This window comes from Ipomoea nil, unplaced genomic scaffold (genome assembly GCF_001879475.1).
Source record: "Ipomoea nil cultivar Tokyo-kokei standard unplaced genomic scaffold, Asagao_1.1 scaffold1303, whole genome shotgun sequence".
NCBI lineage: Eukaryota > Viridiplantae > Streptophyta > Magnoliopsida > Solanales > Convolvulaceae > Ipomoea > Ipomoea nil.
The window spans coordinates 562,759-585,225 of NW_017617731.1; the positions used below are offsets into that span (position 1 = coordinate 562,759).

Consider the following 22,467-nt stretch of genomic DNA (forward strand, 5'->3'; position numbering starts at 1 on the left):
GCCAACGCCTCCGCCACCAAATAATCATCTGCTCCCACCAATGGTCTTTTAGACTCTGCTAGAAACCTCTCTGTCGGTGTCCTCACACAGAAGCCAAAGAAACCCCTTGTCGTCTGATGATCATACGTCACATCACATTAACAGCTGGTCGTAAATCCACCTCCAAACTCCACCACTTGCTCCGGTTCAACCTCTCTCCCCCTACGCTCCACCCTACCAACATGTCCCTTCCCAGTTCAGCCTCTCTCTCATCACCTTAGCATGAACAGACACTGGAGTCGCCACTACCCCTTTAAAAAACAGCTTTATTTCTTGCCAACCAAAGTTCATGTAATGTTACCGCTATAACCTCTACATGCCCATTCTATTGAATAAAAAAATTGCCCCCAACAACTCTTCCCACGGCAAAATGGTGCTTGGCAGTATAACTTGCATCCTCTGCCATACACTTCTTGCTAAAGGGCATGTGCAACAAATGTGTTGGACAATTTCTTCTTCAAGGTTACAAATAGGATAAAGTATTGGTACATCCATCCCTTGTTGTCTCAGGCAAGCTGTAGTCAGGATAATATTTTTCGCAGCCCTATAAAGAAAATTGCGGCACTTTGGCGGGACTCCTAGCTTCCACACTCTTAACCATCTCGAAAAGCCTCCACCAGCCATTCCAAATTCCCCAACCAAACGTCTGTACCCACTACATACTGTGTAGGTTCCCCTCAAATCAGCATGCCAAAACCATTCATCCTCAAAATTCATATATGCAGGGGTTGCCAATATTGCCTCAACATTTTCATCACAGAATAGATCACAAAGAAATCCTAAATCCCAATCACTAGTTCATGGGGTCATCAAAGTGTCTAGTGTAATGTCACCTCACTCGGGGGTTTAGGTGTTTGAACCATCCCACTCACTTTGTCATATAGTCAAGCATGTCCCAAACCTTAGTGGATCGCTCGTTCCCCACCTTCCGCCATACACCATCTACTAATAATGTCCTAACTTCAAAAATACTCCGCTAGCAAAAACTCGAGTTGTCTAAGAGTAGCTTCCAAAAGATTACTCTTTGAAAAATATCGTGCTTGAAAAATATTAGAAACCGAGGACTCAGGGTTTTTCAGAAACCTCAACCCATGTTTAGCAACATAGCTAGATTGAAAGCACGAAGCTGTTTAAACCCAAGTCGCCCAAACTTCTTAGGCACAAATAGTCTATCCCATGCCAACCAATGTACGTCGCTCCCTCCACCACTCCACCAAAAATTATTCATTCTCCTTTCTAACCCCTCACAAAAAGTCCTAGGCAATAAGAAAACATTCATTGCATATATAGGTATTGGTTGTGCTACGCTTTTGTGGAGCACCTCCTTCCCAACCCAAGACAACAACTTTCTATTCCAAGCACCCACCCTAACACCTATATTCTCCTCAATCTACGCAAAAAGTGCTTTCTTGTTCCGTCCCACAAATGGGGGGCAGACCCAAATACTTACAATAGTCCTCCGCTAATTCCACCCTCAACACTCCTGCACCCTCAACACTCCTGCACCCTCTTCCCTCACCTCCACTTGGGTATTCTAACTGAAATAAACGCATGATTTGTAAAAATTCACCAATTGTCCCGAAAAACCCTCATACACTTCCAAGCAACTTCTCACTTCATGCGCTTCCTCAACCTTGGCTTTGAAAAAAACCATGCTATCATCTGCGAAAAATTGGTGGGATACAGGTGGTGCCCCTCTAGCTGCCCTAAACTCGTGGATTGACCCCTGCTTTGCACCTATATATTGTAGCAACAACGAGAGTTCCTCAACACAAATAATAAATAGATAGGGAGAAAGTGGATCCCCTTGTCTCAGCCCTCTAGACGGCACCACTGTTCCAGCCACCTCCCCATTAACCATAATATTGTAATTAACTGTGGTCACACATATCAGGATTAAGTCAACCCTCCTTCCAGCAAAACAAAACCTCACTAGCATCTTACGCATGAACTCACACTCCATTCTATCATATTGTAACACCCCGTGTTACGGCCTTCAATCCCATATTAATTATTAAATTAATCCCGTTAATAATAATTAAATATGATTTAATTCGGTTAGGTTTCCTTTAATTAGTTAATAAAGGTCCACCATGAACCGTGGACCCTTGCCTAAATTAGAGTCCTAAGCCTATTGGGAATAAAGAAAGTAAACCCTTTACTATTCAGATTCTGATTAGGAATCCTAGACCTAGTTATCTATTAGGAATAAAGGAAGTAGGCCTTCTACTATTCAGACTACGATTAGGATTCCCTTTAAATAATTAATATGGTCCACTATGGGCCATGGACCCTTATCCCTAAACCGAACCCTTAGTTCCAAGAGGAATAGAATTAGCAAGCCCATAATATTAGTTCCTAACCAGGACTCCTAAATATATAAATAGGGGACTTAAGAGGCGCCTAGAACCCCCACACGTCTACACGCCCCACCACCCCAGGAGAGCTCCAAGAATTCCCTTAGAAGAAATCAAGAAATCAAGAAAGCTTAAAGAAAGATCCTTCATAGCCAAGGAATTAATTAAGGCTAAGAGGTAACCCATGTCTCAACAAAACCTATTTTCATAGCTATGATTTCCCCTTAGGGTTTCCCCCATATTATTGTGAATGGCGAGATTATGGTGATTATTATTGATGTTGATTTGATGATTCCATGAGGAATCTTGATAATCTTGATAATTGGGAGTTTCTTGATAATGATGATATTCTTGATGATTAATTCGGGATCCTTGATGATTATGTGTTGTTCTTGATGATTATGATGTTCTTGATGATTAATTGGCATCCTTGATGTTTATGTGTTATTCGTACCGAATCTTGCAATTAGAAGATGAATCGCATTCTTGTTGATATAAAAATAATTAGAACCCTAGGTTGTATCGTATGTTATTATTCTTGGGTTATCGGGTGGGGAAATCGCATGTTTGGGTGTTGATTATGATTAGAAAAGCATGATAGGTTATGTGCCATTCGTTTATCGTATTTGATCCGTTAATTGTCTATGTGTTGTCGTTAATTACGTTGAAAAGTGTCTACGCATGGTTTCGGGTTCCACAACGGTTCCCGGGGCGAAAAGTTGATGAAAGAGTCAGTGGGGGGTAGGGGACCCGCCACCTACCCACGGCCGAGAACACTGTTCCGGCAGCGGGCAGCCGGCGGGCGGGCAGCTGCCCGCCGGCGACCCGCTGCCCGGAACAGTATTGTCCGGCGGGCAGCCGGCGGGTGGACCCCCACCCACCGGATACCCGCTGGAAATTTCCCCCCCTCGGGACCCCGGCTTCCCCGTTTGATGTTTCCCCGATCCCCGTGGTGTCCCTACGGACCCCGTTTGTCGTGCCTATGTCTAGTTTGATATTTCGGGTACCGTTCGTAGGTTTATGAGTCTATTATATTGCATGCTAGTTGAATTGGTATCCCGTTGACCTAGGTAGAAGGAGTATGAACCCTTAGGACTATTCTTAGTAAGTGATGGATCACGCATAGGTTTTATTATACGTTTTCTCCCCCTTCCTAATGTGTAATGTGGGTTGCATGTGCTTGCTATGTGTTATGTGTGCGTGTTGTCCCAATTCGGTTGCGATCGGATTGGTTACTCCTGAGCTGCGGTTCAGAAGCCAGCTACAGTCAGATGGGAATTCCTGGCTGTAGTCGGATGACGGTATCCTGGGCTGTGATCCAGAAGCTGGTTGTAGTCAGATGGGAATTCCTGGCTGCAATTAGATGACATTTTCCCGAGCTGCGGTTCGGAGGCTGGCTGTAGTCAGATGGGAATTCCTGGCTACAGTCAGATTACACATTCTTATGAGCTGCGGTTCATCGGTCGGTTGCGATCGACCCCTCCGTGTTGCGATACGGGGCAGGGTGCTGCGGGGCCGTGTCAGAGCTATATGCGCTGACCTTCATGTATGGGCATGCGATTGGTCCTGTGGCGCCAACAAAGTGTGCTATGTGTTGAGATATGGATGAGTTGTGATTATGAGTGTCTTGGGGGAATGTGACTGTGAGATTTATGTTGGGGATTGTTTATGATGGGTTGTGATTATTGTTATGCTTGCCTTATCTGCCTTATCTGTTGTGAACTACATATGCTCGTTATAACTGTTACTTGTGTCTGGCCTTATCTGTCGAGTCATTCCCGGTTTTAAAGCTAGAGTTTGTAGGATATATCTTCATGCTCAAAATGGTTTTCGTATATCTATATATATCTCTATATGTATTGTATTTCAACGCGTTGGAGTGGGTTACCAGCATCTCTCGCTGAACAGATATATTTGGCTTTCAGGCACAGAAGATTAAGTCACTGGAGTGCGTTGGAACTTAGAAGTAGATAATTTCCCTTTGGCCTGCGTGCCACGTTTACGTATTTACACTTTGAGGATATTAGTTAGTTAGCCTGTGCACTTGGGTTCTCTAGCCCAGGTGTGGCATAGCACCCCGAACACTTGTATTTATATCTTGGGATTTAATAAGATTCTACCTTTATTATAAGTTTTAAATGTCTTGAAAATCTGGGGTGTTGCAGTTGGTATCAGAGCCTAAGTTTGACCCTAGGATAAGACTCTTAAGACCGGACTTTAGGACACTAGGCTTGAACTCTAGGTATTTAGGAACATAGGATCCAGGAATCTTAGGACGCGCAGTGAGATTGTGAAACCTACACATAACCTCCCCTCACTTCATCCCTCTCTAACTTAAAGGAACCTCCCCCTACGCTTACCACACCAGGTAAGGGTGCGAATAGATAAGTTTACTTCCACAACTGGGTAACGTACACTTACCCGATAAATCGCCTCGTCCTAACTCCCGTCAAAAGACTTGACAAGGACCCTGACCAAAGAAAAGGAAGATTTGGATGACTACTAAGAAGAGGCGTTACAGTCAGGACTGCTAAAGGGGACGGACTGCAATACGCACCAACCCAGGGTAACCACGATAACCCCCGAGTCAGACAAATGACATGCACCTTCCGACAAGTTGCCTTATCTCGGCGAACCCGGGTTGCGGCTACAACAAACAGGAAGGAGAACTAGGACACCTATTAAAGTAGCAAAGGAACGACACCATTAGTCGAATCCTTGGGTGCAAGGTAAACCTTGCAACCCCACCACCCCAATTTAAAATATCATCCGCCCTGAAACCCCAGCATCTTGATACCCCTATTTGTTGAAAACACCCACCCCGAATCCTTAATTACCTTAAGAGAAAATTCGCAACCGTCATGACCTTGCTCACCCTTTGTTGCGCTTAACCCAAACCCTCGGAGACCCTAAATTGTTATTGCCCTTACTCTAAGTTCATATCCCCACTCCGTTTGGAAACCCTGTTAAAAACGTAGAGCAGCATAAGGCCCTTACCCTGCCCAGGGGCGTGAAGAACCGACATTCATTGATTCAATATTAAAATAAGTTGTTAGATAGGAATCGGCGAAGTAGGTGGAAGTTACGAATACGTATCATCCCACCCTTGCACGAAAAAAACCGTGAAGGCTTTACGAGAAGCCATAGCCGGCATGTACGCCACCGAAGAACGCCATGCGTTGACAAGAGGGGGCAAACCAATACGTTCAATGTGTCAGGGGCCCTCGCTACAGAAAACATCGTCAAATAGGTGCAACAGGTCGAACCTCAAGGAGGACCTAAAGCCTTACTAAGAATTTCATCCTCCAAGGAAGGGATGAAACCCAATAGAACAAGAAAGACTAACCCGAAACCCCCTTGACCCTTAAGAACCCTCGGCGAGGATTAGGAGTCAAGACCTAGGGATTTGACCCACTAACCGACTGAGTCCAGACTTCTGGACCTCCGAGGGGAACGTGCACGGAAACCATCACGAGAATTCCCCTGGAAGCCATAGAGACGAAGGGGGCTTCGACACGGGAAGAGAAGATCAAACGAAAATCTTAGAATCAAACGAAACCAAGGAAAAGGGATCACCAGTTCGACTGTACGCCACAACCAAGCCCCAAACAGGCATAATCACTCGAAACCAAGAGTCCTTAGCCTCTTTCCCTCCCCTTGCCAATCAAGTACCATTTCGTTAAAGAATCCATCCTATCACTCCAAACCTCGCTCTTGATCCCTCATTACAAACAAACCCGTACAAGGTAGCAACCTCCCTTCCTGTATTACGACCTTGGAGACATCGACCCTATCCGCCCCTCGGCTTTGAAACATAGCCCTTGCACTTCTTACACTCCTTTAACCCAGACCAAGAAAACATAGATACACATGTATATGTATATCTACCTCTAGAACTCGTGCTTAAGGATCACTGAACATTGTACGATGAGTCATCCTATGTATCCAAGTCCCTTTTATTGTGCACTAGGGCATGGGACTTGTCAGGACATGAATCTGTGTATTTTTGGGGTCTTTCCCGAAGGAATTGACTCTTCCTAGTCACTTTCCCGCGGGTCCCCAACGGGTCCTTGACGGGACCTTGGCGGGTCCTTGGCAGGAGCTTGGCAGGCGGACGACTGCCCACCTCGCGCCCACTGGTACAATGTGCTGATTTCTTAACCCCTCATTTTATTGATTTGTGGCGCACTTGTGTGCCTCGATTGAGGAATGTGAGTCTTGGGTAAGGAACCATGGACCACCCAAACATAGTGTCCTACGTAAAAGACCTTGACGCACGAGACACCATCGGGAAATCACAATCAATTACATTGCACGAGTAATTGAAATCGGATCCTACGATACAACTGACTAGGGATGTTTGGCGTAAAGGATTGCGCAAACCAAGGAGGCGAGTTGGGAACTCGTACTAAGAACCCACGAAAACCTTAAAAGTCAAAATGCTAAGGAGGGACCGGGACTCCTCCAAACCAGGGACATCGTCCGAGCAAATCAGAGGACTCCTTACAAGTTGTATGGAATCAAGAACTACGTAGCCCATGGTGCTAAGCAAAAGGGTGAAGAACACATTCGCGCCAAGACTTCAAGGGTCATTAAGGACCTACAAGGAGATGAGGTGACTCGTAAAGTCACCGAGTCATCCCACAACGAGATTTGGTAACCGACTGCGCTTTAAAGGAAAAAGGGCACGCAAGGACACCTTCATCATTAAAAATAACACAAACAGGGCACAGCAATGCCGAACCTCGGGTAAGACACGAAGTCTTACTAAGAATTTCATCCACTAAAGAGGAGATGAAATTCAATAAGAAGAGAAATTCAACCCAAAGTCCATCGACTCCCAAGAGACTTTGGGAAGAAGTTGGGAAATGCGCCCTAAGAGATTGGCTTGGTTGACCCAACTCGGTCAAGACCTTGGGCGCATTAAAGAAGTAAGTGTTGAATCACCACGGGAAATTCCCTCAAGAAGGAAGAGAAGGATGAAACCTTAGCCTGGGAAGCAAGGTCTAACAAGGATCTTAAAGTCAAGCAAGCACCAACACCAAGGAAGGAGGATCATCAGCTCGTCGGCGCATCGTGATCAAAGCATCTAACCAGATTATTCACTTGGGATCGAGAAACCTTAACCCATCCTAGCCGAATTCCTTTCCCTCCCTCGGAAAATCGGCCCCATCCTTATTTCAAAACCCTTTCTACCCTTCAGACCCCATTCTCAATCCCATGTTTTAACAATTCCATACAAGTGGCAACCTCACAACCTAAGTTGCAACCCCGAAAACTTGATCCTAATTCCTGAATTCACCGTGTCCTCAAGTTTGAAACCCACTCTCTTAGCCCTGTAAAACCCAATCGCTCCCAAGAACCCAACACACATAGGCGTGCATGTATACAATTTCCCCGTGGAATACCTTCTCTATAGGACCACGGTTCTTCTCTTGACTTGTTAACCCTGCAATGATTTCCAAGCTTCGGGGACGAAGCTTCTCGTGAGAGGGGGAGAGTGTAACACCCCGTGTTACGGCCTTCAATCCCAGATTAATTATTAAATTAATCCCGTTAATAATAATTAAATATGATTTAATTCGGTTAGGTTTCCTTTAATTAGTTAATAAAGGTCCACCATGAACTGTGGACCCTTGCCTAAATTAGAGTCCTAAGCCTATTGGGAATAAAGAAAGTAAACCCTTTACTATTCAGATTCTGATTAGGAATCCTAGACCTAGTTATCTATTAGGAATAAAGGAAGTAGGCCTTCTACTATTCAGACTACGATTAGGATTCCCTTTAAATAATTAATATGGTCCACTATGGGCCATGGACCCTTATCCCTAAACCGAACCCTTAGTTCCAAGAGGAATAGAATTAGCAAGCCCATAATATTAGTTCCTAACCAGGACTCCTAAATATATAAATAGGGGACTTAAGAGGCACCTAGAACCCCCACACGTCTACACGCCCCACCACCCCAGGAGAGCTCCAAGAATTCCCTTAGAAGAAATCAAGAAATCAAGAAAGCTTAAAGAAAGATCCTTCATAGCCAAGGAATTAATTAAGGCTAAGAGGTAACCCATGTCTCAACAAAACCTATTTTCATAGCTATGATTTCCCCTTAGGGTTTCCCCCATATTATTGTGAATGGCGAGATTATGGTGATTATTATTGATGTTGATTTGATGATTCCATGAGGAATCTTGATAATCTTGATAATTGGGAGTTTCTTGATAATGATGATATTCTTGATGATTAATTCGGGATCCTTGATGATTATGTGTTGTTCTTGATGATTATGATGTTCTTGATGATTAATTGGCATCCTTGATGTTTATGTGTTATTCGTACCGAATCTTGCAATTAGAAGATGAATCGCATTCTTGTTGATATAAAAATAATTAGAACCCTAGGTTGTATCGTATGTTATTATTCTTGGGTTATCGGGTGGGAAAATCGCATGTTTGGGTGTTGATTATGATTAGAAAAGCATGATAGGTTATGTGCCATTCGTTTATCGTATTTGATCCGTTAATTGTCTATGTGTTGTCGTTAATTACGTTGAAAAGTGTCTACGCATGGTTTCGGGTTCCACAACGGTTCCCGGGGCGAAAAGTTGATGAAAGAGTCAGTGGGGGGTAGGGGACCCGCCACCTACCCATGGCCGAGAACACTGTTCCGGCAGCGGGCAGCCGGCGGGCGGGCAGCTGCCCGCCGGCGACCCGCTGCCCGGAACAGTATTGTCCGGCGGGCAGCCGGCGGGTGGACCCCCACCCACCGGCTACCCGCTGGAAATTTCCCCCCCTCGGGACCCCGGCTTCCCCGTTTGATGTTTCCCCGATCCCCGTGGTGTCCCTACGGACCCCGTTTGTCGTGCCTATGTCTAGTTTGATATTTCGGGTACCGTTCGTAGGTTTATGAGTCTATTATATTGCATGCTAGTTGAATTGGTATCCCGTTGACCTAGGTGGAAAGAGTATGAACCCTTAGGACTATTCTTAGTAAGTGATGGATCACGCATAGGTTTTATTATACGTTTTCTCCCCCTTCCTAATGTGTAATGTGGGTTGCATGTGCTTGCTATGTGTTATGTGTGCGTGTTGTCCCAATTCGGTTGCGATCGGATTGGTTACTCCTGAGCTGGGGTTCAGAAGCCAGCTACAGTCAGATGGGAATTCCTGGCTGTAGTCGGATGACGGTATCCTGGGCTGCGGTCCAGAAGCTGGTTGTAGTCAGATGGGAATTCCTGGCTGCAATCAGATGACATTTTCCCGAGCTGCGGTTCGGAGGCTGGCTGTAGTCAGATGGGAATTCCTGGCTACAGTCAGATTACACATTCTTATGAGCTGCGGTTCATCGGTCGGTTGCGATCGACCCCTCCGTGTTGCGATACGGGGCAGGGTGCTGCGGGGCCGTGTCAGAGCTATATGCGCTGACCTTCATGTATGGGCATGCGATTGGTCCTGTGGCGCCAACAAAGTGTGCTATGTGTTGAGATATGGATGAGTTGTGATTATGAGTGTCTTGGGGGAATGTGACTGTGAGATTTATGTTGGGGATTGTTTATGATGGGTTGTGATTATTGTTATGCTTGCCTTATCTGCCTTATCTGTTGTGAACTGCATATGCTCGTTATAACTGTTACTTGTGTCTGGCCTTATCTGTCGAGTCATTCCCGGTTTTAAAGCTAGAGTTCGTAGGATATATCTTCATGCTCAAAATGGTTTTCGTATATCTATATATATCTCTATATGTATTGTATTTCAACGCGTTGGAGTGGGTTACTAGCATCTCTCGCTGAACAGATATATTTGGCTTTCAGGCACAGAAGATTAAGTCACTGGAGTGTGTTGGAACTTAGAAGTAGATAGTTTCCCTTTGGCCTGCGTGCCACGTTTACGTATTTACACTTTGAGGATATTAGTTAGTTAGCCTGTGCACTTGGGTTCTCTAGCCCAGGTGTGGCATAGCACCCCGAACACTTGTATTTATATCTTGGGATTTAATAAGATTCTACCTTTATTATAAGTTTTAAATGTCTTGAAAATCTGGGGTGTTGCACATATGTCTTTGCCATATCTAACTTGAGAGCAACCCACCCACCTCCCCAGTTCGTTTTCTGTGTAAAACACGACAAACCTCTACAGCCACAAGAATATTGTCCGTGATCAACTTATCAGGGATAAACGCAGTCTACGACTCTAAAACCAATTCCTTCACTAACCCCTTCATGTGGTTGGCAATCATTTTAGCCATAATTTTAAAGACCACATTACAAAGAGCAATAGGTCTCAGATACGAAACTAACTCCGGGACCTTCTTTTTAGGTTACGGGGATATGGGACCCTATGGGGTCCATTTTATTGGAAAAGTATTGGCAAAAGTGGGGGTGGTAAAAGAAGGAGGTTGGCTCAAGTCTTATTGGGCTAGGAAGACAAGCACGCATGGTGAGCCGGGGTGAAGAGCATAGACTGGAAGGGGGGAGGTAGGTTTGGCGTGGAGGGTGGGGAGGTAGGTACGGCGTAGGTGCAGGAAGTAGGTACGATGTGAGGGGGGAGGTAGGTACGACGTGAAGGGCGGAGGTAAGTGCGGTGTGCATGGTGGAGGATGTTAGTCAGCGTGCGCAGTGTGGAAGCGGGAGTCGCAGGGATAGCGACGACGTGACGTTCATGGCGACAAACAAGCGGAGTGGGGGAGTAACAACGTGGGACACGTAGACGCCAGAGGACGAGGGGGGCTTGCTATAAATAGGGCCCTTGGATCTTTGGCTAAGGCCAACTTAGACACGACAGGCACTACGGTCTAGTGGTCTTGATCTCATACTCAAAATTCAGTCACCTGGGTTCGATTCCTACCAGTAGCATAGTTAGCTATTGCCCATCCTTTGGGCCCTGTTTTTTATATTTGGGCCGCCATTCAGGGAATGTACCGCAGGCTTTTGTACGCATTGTTCTGGGCCTAGCGCCCTACCCCCGTCCTATGTTCCTATACCCGATTTATGGTGGACCCGGTCCCAATAAAACCATCATTGGCACCGTCTGTAGGGATCGGGATCACTACGATCAGCCCGTGTTTGTAGTCTCTACCGCCCAAGCAATATTCCGAGGTACGCCGAAATGGCTGGCTCGCAAGGAGAACATTTACCCGTTCAACCACGCATTGGGGGTGGACGAAACAACGGCCGCGGTGTGACGGAGGCTGGCTCGCAAGGAGAGCATTTACTCGTTCAACCACGCATTGGGGTTAGACGAAACACCGGCCGCGGTGTGACGGAGGCACCCGCCCCGCTTCGTGCCGGAGGAGGAAGACAGGAGGACGAACGAGCCAACGTTATCCACGCTGGGCAGCCCTCGATTGGCCCAAGGTCTGAACCCCTGGGAAACGGGAGGAGGGAACTCGTGATGCCACGTGGTCAAGGGTCGCGGAATGGTGACGCCCCAGATGGAAATCTGGAAGAAGCAAAAGGTGAGAGTGCATATCGCCCCCCGGTAGTGACAGTCCGGGTTAAGCCCCCGGCGGATTGGTTGGACGCGATGAAGGCCAATATAGATGAGTTGGTGCAGTGGAAAGAGTATGGCGCTAACGCCGTGGTACCCAATATTTCCCTCACCCCGCCTTTCACCCCCAATGTCATGAACGAACCCCTCCCCCTAACTTTAAAGCCCCCAACATTAGGAGATATGACGGGACGGATGATCTCCAAGGGCACAACTTGACATACCAGGCGGCCTTGATGCTCATGGGGTCGTCGGACGCCCTGACGTGTCGCGCATTTTTCTCCACGCTGTCGGGAGGGGCGCTGCGATGGTTCACAAGCTTGAAGGGCAGCTCGTTCAATTCATTCCAGGACCTGGCCACTAGGTTTATCAACCATTTCATGAGGGGAAAAAGGCGCAGGAAGCACTTCACGCACCTTGCCAGCGTCAAGAAGGGAAGAGATGAAACTCTTACTGAATTCGTCTTGCGGTGGAGGAAAGAAGGGGCCGAGGTCGAAGATATGGATGGCGGATCGGCGACGGCCAAGTTCGTTGCGGTGCTCAGCGTCGGAGACTTATACAAGAGCCTGCGGCGCAAAACCCCGAGGTCGTACTCGGCATTGATGATGAAAGCAGATCGGTATGCCGAGGTGGAGGAAGCTAATCGCCTAAAGTATCGAGAGGAGGGTGAGGGTGGTAAGAGGCCACGACTCGAAGGGCTGCCAAAAACCTAGGAAAGGGGCCAACCGCCCATCCGGAACCATAGATGGAAGAATAAGGTAGCTTGCATAACTTCACCACTTTACGTTAAATCATGCGAATAATAATATCAATACTCTTTTCACAAACATGTGCTCCTATGTGTTATACATGCGTGGCCTATGGTCACCTGAACTATGTGCTCATATGTGCTACGCATGCATGACCAACGTCCACCTCACTTATGTGCTCCTATTTGCTATGCATGCTGGCCCTACGGCCATTGCGGACGGGGCATGTTGGTTATCGCAACCCACATTCGCGGACTTGCCCTGGCAAGTCGCATAGTGTTGGCAGATGGGGCGTGTGGGTTATCGCAACCCACATGCGCGAACTTGGCCCTGGCAAGTCGCATGGTGTTGGCGAATGGGGCGTGTGGGTTATCGCTTCCCACATGCGCGGACTTGCCCTCGGCAAGCCGCATGGTGTTGGCGGATGGGGCGTGTGGGTTATCGCAACCCACATGCGCGGATTTGCCCCTAGCAAGCCGCATGGTTTTTGGGCGGATGGGGCGTGTGGGTTACTGCAACCTGCACTACCCCATCCTTCAACCATTAGTTATATTCAAATGCAGGTGCAGTATGGAGAAATTAACAAACGCAGACTAAATAAATGCAACAAAGGAGATGTCCGGTACACGAAGCATCCAAGAAGCGACAATAGAGGAGGCACCTTGGCCTCTCGATACTAAGTGATGAAGCAGGTCCTGCGACGTGCGGTGTACAATAGAGGCACGCGGTAATGATGTGGCGAGGCGGCGTGTGGCATGTGGCAGTAGCGCACGATGGTGGCAGGAACCGACAAATACCTTGAAAAGTTGGAACTGGAATTTGAGTTTGGGAAAAAGAGGAGATGGTGGTACCGAATTCTACTTCCTTTAGGCATCAAGATACCTAAAAGAAGTGGGGGACTTGTGATGGGGATATGGGACCATAGGGGGTCCATTTTATTGGGAAAGTATTGGCCCAAGTGGGGGTGGTGAAAGAAGGAGGTTGGCAAAAGTCTTGTTAGGCTAGGAAGACAAACACGCGTGGTGGACTGGGGTGAAGAACATGAACCAGAAGGTGGGAGGTAGGTATGGTGTGAAGGGGGTGGGGGGAGGTAGGTGCGGTAGGTAGGTACGGCGTGAGGGGGGAGGTAGGTGCGGGAGGTAGGTACGGCGTGAGGGGGGAGGTAGTTGCGGCGTGAGGGGGGTGGTAGGTGCGGCGTGAGGGGGTAGGTTGGCACGGCGTCCGCGGGGGAGGTAGGTACGACGTGAGGGGGGGAGGTAGGTGCGGCGTGCATGGTGGAGGATCTTAGTCAGCGTGCGCAGTGTGGAAGCGGGAGTCGTGGGGATAGCGGCGACGTGACGTGCATGGCAACAAACAAGCGGAGTGGGTGAGTAACAACATGGGACACGTGGACGCTAGAGGAGGAGGGGGGCTTGCTATAAATAGGGGCCCTAGATCTTTAGCCAAGGGCAACTTAAACACGACAGGCACTAAAGTCTAGTGGTCTTGATCTCATACTCTCAATTCAGTCACCTGGGTTCGATTCCTTCCAGTAGTATAGTTAGCTATAGCCCATCTTGTGGGCCATGTTCTTTGTATTTGGGCCGCCATTTTGGGCCTGTACCTTGGGCTTTTGTACGCATTGTTCTGGGCCTTGCGCCCTACCCCCGTCCTATGTTCCTATACCCGGTTTATGGTTGACCCGGTTCCAATAAAACCTTCATTGGCACCGTCTGTAGGGATCGCTACGATTAGGCCGTGTTTGTAGTCTCTACTGCCCAAGCAATAGTCTGAGGTACGCCGAAATGGCTGGCTCACAAGGAGAGCATTTACCCGTTCAACCACGCAGTGGGGGTGGACGAAACATCGGCCGCGGTGTGACGGAGTCACCCACCCCGCTTCATGCCGGAGGAGGGAGACAGGAGGACGAACGAGCCAACGTTATCCACGCTGGGTAGTCCCCGCTAGGCCCAAGGTCTGAACTCCTAGGAAACGGGAGGAGGGCACTCGTGATGCCACGTGGTCAAGGGTCGCAGAGGGGTGACACCCGCGAGGGAAGTCTGGAAGAAGCCGAAGGGGAGAGTGCATATTTCCCCTCGGTAGTGACAGCACGGGTCAAGCCATCGGCGGATTGGTTGGACGCGATGAAGGCCAAGATAGATGAGTTGGTGCGGTGGAAGGAGTATGGCGCTAACGCCGTGGTACCCAATATTTCCCGCATCCCGCCTTTCACCCCCAATATCATGAACGAACCCCTCCCCCGAACTTTAAAGCCCCCAACATTAGGAGAAATGACGGGACGGACGATCCCCAAGAGCACATCTTGACATACCAAGCGGCCATGATGCTCATGGGGTCGTCGGACGCCCTGATGTGTCACGCATTTTTCTCCACGCTGTCGGGAGGGGCGCTGCGATGGTTCACAAGCTTGAAGGGCAGCTCGTTAAATTCATTCCAGGACCTTGCCACTAAGTTTATCACCCATTTCATGAGGGGAAAAAGGCGCAGGAAGCACTTCACGCACCTTGCCAGCGTCAAGAAGGAAAGAGATGAAACTCTTACTGAATTCATCTCGCGGTGGAGGAAAGAAGAGACCGAGGTCGAAGATATAGATGGCGGATCGGCGATAGCCATGTTCGTTGCGGCGCTCTGCCCCGGAGACTTATACAAGAGCCTGCAGCGCAAAACCCCGAGGTCGTACTCGGCATTGATGATGAAAGCAGATCGGTATGCCAAGGCGGAGGAAGCTAATCGCCTAAAGTATCTAGAGGAGGGTGAGAGTGGCAAGAGGCCATGGCTCGAAGGGCCGCCTAAAACCTAGGAAAGGGGCTAACTGCCCGTCCGGAAGCTTAGATAGAAGAATAAGGTAGCTTGCATAGCTTTACCACTTTATGTTACATCATGCAAATAATAATATCAGTACTGTTTTCCCAAATATGTGCTCCTATGTGCTATGCATGAGTGGCCTATGGTCACCTCAAGTATGTGCTCCTATGTTGTACGCATGCATGGCCTACGGCCACCTCACTTATGTGCTCCTATGTGCAATGCATGATGGCCCTACGGCCATGGCGGATGGGGCGTGTGGGTTATCGCAACCCACATGCGCGGACTTGCCCCTGACAAGCCGCATAGTGTTGGCGGATGGGGCATGTGGGTTATCGCAACCCACATGTGCGGACTTGCCCCCGGCAAGCCGCATGGTGTTGGCGGATGGGGCATGTGGGTTATCGCAACCCACATGTGCGGACTTGCCCCCGGCAAGCCGCATGGTGTTGGCGGATGGGGCGTGTGGCTTATCGCAACCCACATGCGCGGACTTGCCCCCGGCAAGCCGCATGGTGTTGGTGGATGGGGCGTGTGGGTTATCACAACCCACATGCGCGGGCTTGCCCCCGGCAAGCCGCATGGTGTTGGCGGATGGGGCGTGTGGGTTATTGCAACCCACATGCGCGGACTTGCCCCCGGGGCCGCATGGTGTTGGCGGATGGGGCGTGTGGGTTATCGCAACCCACATCCGCGGACTTGCCCCCTGCAAGCCGCATGGTTTTGGGGCGGATGAGGCGTGTGGGTTATCGCAACCTGCACTATCCCACCCTACAACCATTAGTTATATTCAAATGCAGGTGCAGTATGGAGAAATCAACAAATACAGATTAAATAAATGCAATAAAGGAGATGTCCGATATACGAAGCATCCAAGAAGCGACAATAGAGGAGTCACCTTGGCCTCTCGACACTAGGTGATGAAGCAGGTCATGCGACGTGCGGTGTGCGGCAGAGGCACGGAGTAATGACGTGGCGCGTCGGCGTGTGGCATGTGGCAGTAGCGCACAATGGTGGCAGGAACCGACAAATATCTGGAAAAGTTGGAACTAGAATTTGAGTTTGGGAAAGAAAGGAGGTGGTGGTACCAAATTCTACTTCCTTTAGGCATCAAGATTCCTTAAAGAAGTGGGGGACTTCTGATAGGGATATGGGACCCTAGGTCGTCCATTTTATTAGGAAAGTATTGGCCCAAGTGGGTGTGGTGAAAGAAGGAGGTTGGCCCAAGTCTTGCTGGGCTAGGAAGAAAAGCACGCATGGTGGGCCGGGGTAAAGAGCATGGACCGGAAGGGGGGAGGTAGGTATGGTGTGAAAGTGAGGGGGGGGGGAGGTAGGTGCGGGAGGTATGTATGTCGTGAGGGGGTGAGGTAGGTGCGGGAGGTATGTACGTCGTGAGGGGGGGAGGTAGGTACGGTGTGAGGGGGGAGGTAGGTACAGCGTTAGGGGGGGTAGGTACAGCGTGTGGGGGGGGGGGGGGAGGTAGGTGCGGCGTGCATGGTGGAGGATGTTAGTCAGCGTGCGCGGTGTGGAAGCAGGAGTTGTGCGGATAGCGGCGACGTGACATGCATGGCGACAAACAAGCGGAGTGGGGGAGTAACAACATGGGACACGTGGACCCCAAAGGAGGAGGGGGACTTGCTATAAATAGGGGCGCTGGATCTTTGGCTAAGGGCAACTTAGACACGACAGGCACTAAGGTCTAGTGGTTTTGATCTCATACTCTCAATTCAGTCACCTGGGTTTGATTCCTACCAGTAGCATAGTTAGTTATAGCCCATCATGTGGGCTCTGTTCTTTGTATTTGGGCCTGTACCTCGGGCTTTTGTACGCGATGTTCTGGGCCTAGCGCCCTACCCCCGTCCTATGTTTCTATACCCGGTTTATGGTGGACCTGGTCCCAATAAAACCTTCAGGTATCAATACCACATTAGCATTGTTCAGGTCCGTGGGGAAACTCCTTTGACTGGGATCTTAGTTCTACTATGAACTTCTTATCTTGCAAGCGCTTGTTGATATTTGGCAATAGTGGTAGTTTATTCCCCTACATCTTTCATGTGTTGTGAGATGTGTGTCGTAGATTATCATGTAAAAGTATTGAACAAAATATTAATACTTATTATATTTTTATAAAATACTTGGTAAATAAATATATAACATATTTTGTATTATAATTTTGATATTTAATACACAAGATAGTGTAAAAAGAATACAATGGACAATGTAGTGATCAATATAATTAATTAATGAATTTGAAGGTAAGAAATCTTTCAATTGTAGAATATAAAGATAATATAACTAATAAAATTATATCTCTTTTCAATTTATTTTTATAGTGAATAATTTTTTTTAATAAAGGCATTATAGAGATCTAATTCTAAATTAATTAAATGCATATGTATTATTTGTTGTTGTAGTTACTAATTTATTTAATTAATTTAATAAGAGTAATAAAGTGGGGTACTTACTTTTCATCCACAACAATGAAGTCATTGATTTTTATTACATTCGTTGTCGAGACAAATTATTTTGGGAGTTTGTCAATGACAATTGCTACAATTGCTGTCAATAGAGAATGATAATAAATAATTCGAAATATATGGTTACAATAGATATTGTTATAATGATATAGTAAAAACTAACTTACAAATTTCTTTAGAAGTTTCATGCATTGATAAAATTCTGAGAATGATGTATAAACTTGTTCAATTGTAGTCAGTGGGATGTTAACATTGTCAATTCATTGGAAAATGCTCCTACCGTTTTAGAGTCCAAATGTAGTTGTATTTTTTTATCAACAACTTTGTAGTTTAGTCACTCAGGTCTGACAATGATGTAAAAATAATTTTGTACGATAAAAAAAAAATATTACAATATTTGTAAAGTAATGTACAATTGTACCATTATAGAAATACATATAAAAAAATATTAATACCATAATAACCTAATTCATTCAAATAATGCAAAAGCATAATTGAAATATTGAGTCTTGTTCTAAATAATCAAAAGAATATTAATTAAACGAAATAAAAAAGAAAAAAAAATTAACCTAAATTAGTTTTTAAAAAAATGCAAGAAAATGATTTTCAAGGTTCTTGATTTGTAATCTTTGATACTCAACTTTGAATGTCATATATTTAGTCAAGCTAATTATTTGACCAAAGTTTATGTTAAATTTTATATTGTATTTTTTAATACATTTTAACATATTCGTAGTATATGTTTAACAATTATGTCAGCTCTGCTGGGGTGGGGTTCAAACCTAAAACGTTTCTTATAGAAATTAATGAGTAAATTAAGAATAATAAATAGTTAACGGTATATTCCGTTACTAAAGTTTATACTAACAGAATGCAAGACTATTTAAGCGAAGAAAATAATATAATAGAGGGTAAATAAGAAAAATTATGAAAAAAAATACTAAAATTAAAATAATATGAACCATTCATTTCAACAAACAATTACACCAACTTTTTTTTTTTCCCATTAAGGCCTAACTTTATTGGCTCTTATTAAATCTTATTACGTGAAATATGATGATCTATATTTATCATATTTCACATTCCATATTCTATCGTTTGGAGAAATATAATTATAGATAAAATGTAAGATAAATGCTATGTACCCAAGATTATCAGAACATATGATTTTTACATACTGTGCTTAATTAGTGTTTAGTGAACATACATGGTTCCATGGTTTTCATGTGTTGCTTGAACTAGAAACTTGATTTCTTCCTCCATATTTTTAGCATTCCCTTAATCTAAGAACTCCAATGGAGAGAGAGTTTTAGTTTTCATTTTTAGAAGATCGGGGAGAGGACATAGTCTCGGAAGAAAAAAATTAGTCTTAGATTTCATTAACATGAGAAGTTCCCTGATGAACAGTTGAAACTGCTATCTAAATATCTTATCTCTCAATTGACCAATAATAAACTAGATCATTATTAAAGTTAAATAGATCCTTTCAAAAAAAAAAAAAAAGCAAAATAGATATTTATCATAATTGGGGAACATAAAATTATTAATTAATTAACCACATCAATAATAATTATTATTTTTAACAGAAAAGACCAATGGCCCGTTTGGTTCACGGAATAGGCCGGGAATGGCATAGCATTCCCAGTAATAGGCCTATTCCTTTGTTTGGTAACCATTTCCATTACCAGGAATTACCTCAAATAAGGTAATAGCTATTACTAGGGCCCCCCCTGGTATTAGCCTATTACTGAACGCTCAGGAATAGATTTTAGAATCTATTTTCTTTTTTACCCTTTTCTTTAACCTAATTTTTTTTATCCTATATATAAATTTATCCTATTTCACCACCGTCGTGGCCGCCACCACCACCATCGCCGCCGCCGCCACCACCACCACCATCGTCGCCCCCACCACCACCGCCGCCGCCCCAACCACTGCCACCACCACCGCCGCCCCAACCACTGCCACCACCGCCACCACCACCATTACCACCCAACAACACCACCGTCACCACCAAGCCGCCACCACCACCACTACCACCCCAGCACCACCACCGTCATCACCAGGCCACCATCACTACCACCGCCACCACCATCGCCGTCGCCGCCGCCACCACCGCCACAACCGTCGCCGCCCCACCACCACTGCCACAACTGTCACCGTCAACCTGCCACCGCCACCACCACCACCACCGCCACCACCACTATCACCACCACCGCCACCACCATCACCACCACCGCCACCACTACCACCACCACCATCGCCACCATCACATATTTTTATAAGGGTATTTATGTCTTTTAAAACATATTTCATTTGTATTCCTTAAATCAACCAAACACTGTAATATAATTCCTAAAGTCTATTCCTTCCGAACCAAACAATAGAATACAATTCCTATTCTGTTCCTTGCCTATTCCATTCCTTATGGAATAGCATTCCTATTACCTCAAAATTCATTCCGTGAACCAAACGTGCTGCAAAGGTATAATGAATTGATCGTTCTCCATCCATCATCAAAAATACGAGTTTTAAGTATACTTCTGATTAGGCCAAATTGCAAAAGGTACAATCATTATTGTGTGGCATCATAATCCACACTGCTATGTGAAATACGGTTCAAAAATACATAAAATATATTATTCTAATTCATAAAATAAATTAATTTAACATATAAAATACATTATTTAACTCATAAAATACATTATATATCTTACTCAAAAATTTTATTATTATGGATCAAAGTCATTTGTCTAAAGCCTCTGCTATGGTGTCTAGTTGTGCTTTCTGTGGGCAAGGTTCCTTCAACGTATTATGAACACATAAAATATATTATATATTATTCTAACTCATAAAATACATTATTCTAACAAATAAAATACATTATTCTAATTCATAAAATACATTATCTTACCTAAAAAATTTCATTATTCTAACTCATAATTTTTTTAAATATCAAACAATTTCCTTTGAACGGTGGTCCACATAGTTGTGTGGATCGCAATAATTGGCCCCAAGGTAATAGCAGTGTTGCACGGGGGCAATTTATATCGTGCACCATGGTGCGCATTGCATTGTGCGCCCTAGTGCAAAATGACGTCGTTTCGAATTGGTTTTTTTTTTTTTTTTGGAAATTTTCACTATCCTGTGTCGGCTGTTAATTTTCTTTTAAAAAAATCTCGTGTTAAAAAATTTACATACTTGAATACTAGAATGTAAATAATTGTATAAAAAAAATGTAATATAATTGTATAACAAAATACACATACTTTTTTTTGAAAAGATAATACACATAATCTAACAAAATACATAATACACATAAACTCTTAACATAATACACATAAATTTCCTGTTTTGGATGTACATAATTGTATTAAAAAAAATGTACATAATTGTATAAACAATGTACATAATTGTATAAAAAATTGTACATAATTGTATACCATAATATACATAATCGCGTCAACTCTTTACATAACTTACCAAAACGACGTCGTTTTGGGAGGCTGGTCCAATACCATAGTGCTATGTGCGTCGTGGTGCAGGGTATAACGATTGGCAAATTATATCGTGAACCAGGGTCCACAGTGCACTGGACCCTGGTCCAATACACAGAACTTGACTTCATAATGCACATAATTCATGTTGATAATATACATACATATAACACACGATATAATGAACATGAATTCTGTGTATTATGCCAAGTATTTATGTGTCCTCAGTTATATAATACACAGAATTCATGTTCATAATGCATAGAATTCATGTTCATTATATCATATTTATGTGTATGTATTATGAACATAAATTCTGTATATTATAAACATTAATTTTGTGCATTATGAAAATGAATTGTGTATTGGACCAGGATCTACCTGTAGACCCAGGTCCATAATATAACAATTGTGTTGCACGGTGTCTTTGGGCAAATTATTGTATGGACCATGGTCCACACAATGTTATGTGGACCATAATATAAAATACATTTTTAATATATTAAATGTACATTATTTTTGTACTGAATGTACATTATACAATATAATGTACACTCAGTACAAAAATAATGTACATCCCCTGAATATAATGTACATTATTTTTGTGCTGAATGTACATTATTTTTGTACTGAATGTACATTATTTTATAGTATACAAAATATGGTCCACACAACTTGTATGGACCATGGTCCACACAATAATGATTGGTGTCTTTGCTGTTGGGCCATTAAATTTTAGGGCTTTTAGGCCCTACTTTGGTTTCTACATCTTGGGGGGGTTTAAGTCCAGTTTTTAGGCTTTTTAAAGGCTAATTATTTGTTAATAAACTATTACTTTGGGCATCAAATTTTTGGTCTGTTTTGGATAAATTCAATCGTTATGCAGGGTGGATACGGATTCAAAAACGACGTCGTTTTGACATCTAACTTAAAAAAAAAAAAAAATCAGAATTGCATAACTATACACCTATAATTTCATTACATCCATATATAATTTCATAACTATACATTCAGAATTACATAACTACACATCCATAATTTCATAACTATAAATCCAG

General features: G+C 44.8%; 1 long non-coding RNA gene across 1 annotated transcript; it reads right to left on the bottom strand.

Moving 5' to 3' along the window:
• Positions 1 to 533: 533 nt before the first annotated feature.
• On the bottom strand, positions 534 to 17,482 carry LOC109185012. Its single transcript, XR_002054918.1, has 3 exons — positions 17,400 to 17,482; positions 6,656 to 6,664; positions 534 to 544 (listed from the first exon to the last, which is right to left on the bottom strand). It is a non-coding gene; the product is annotated as an uncharacterized LOC109185012 (long non-coding RNA).
• Between the last annotated feature and the right edge of the window lie 4,985 nt (positions 17,483 to 22,467).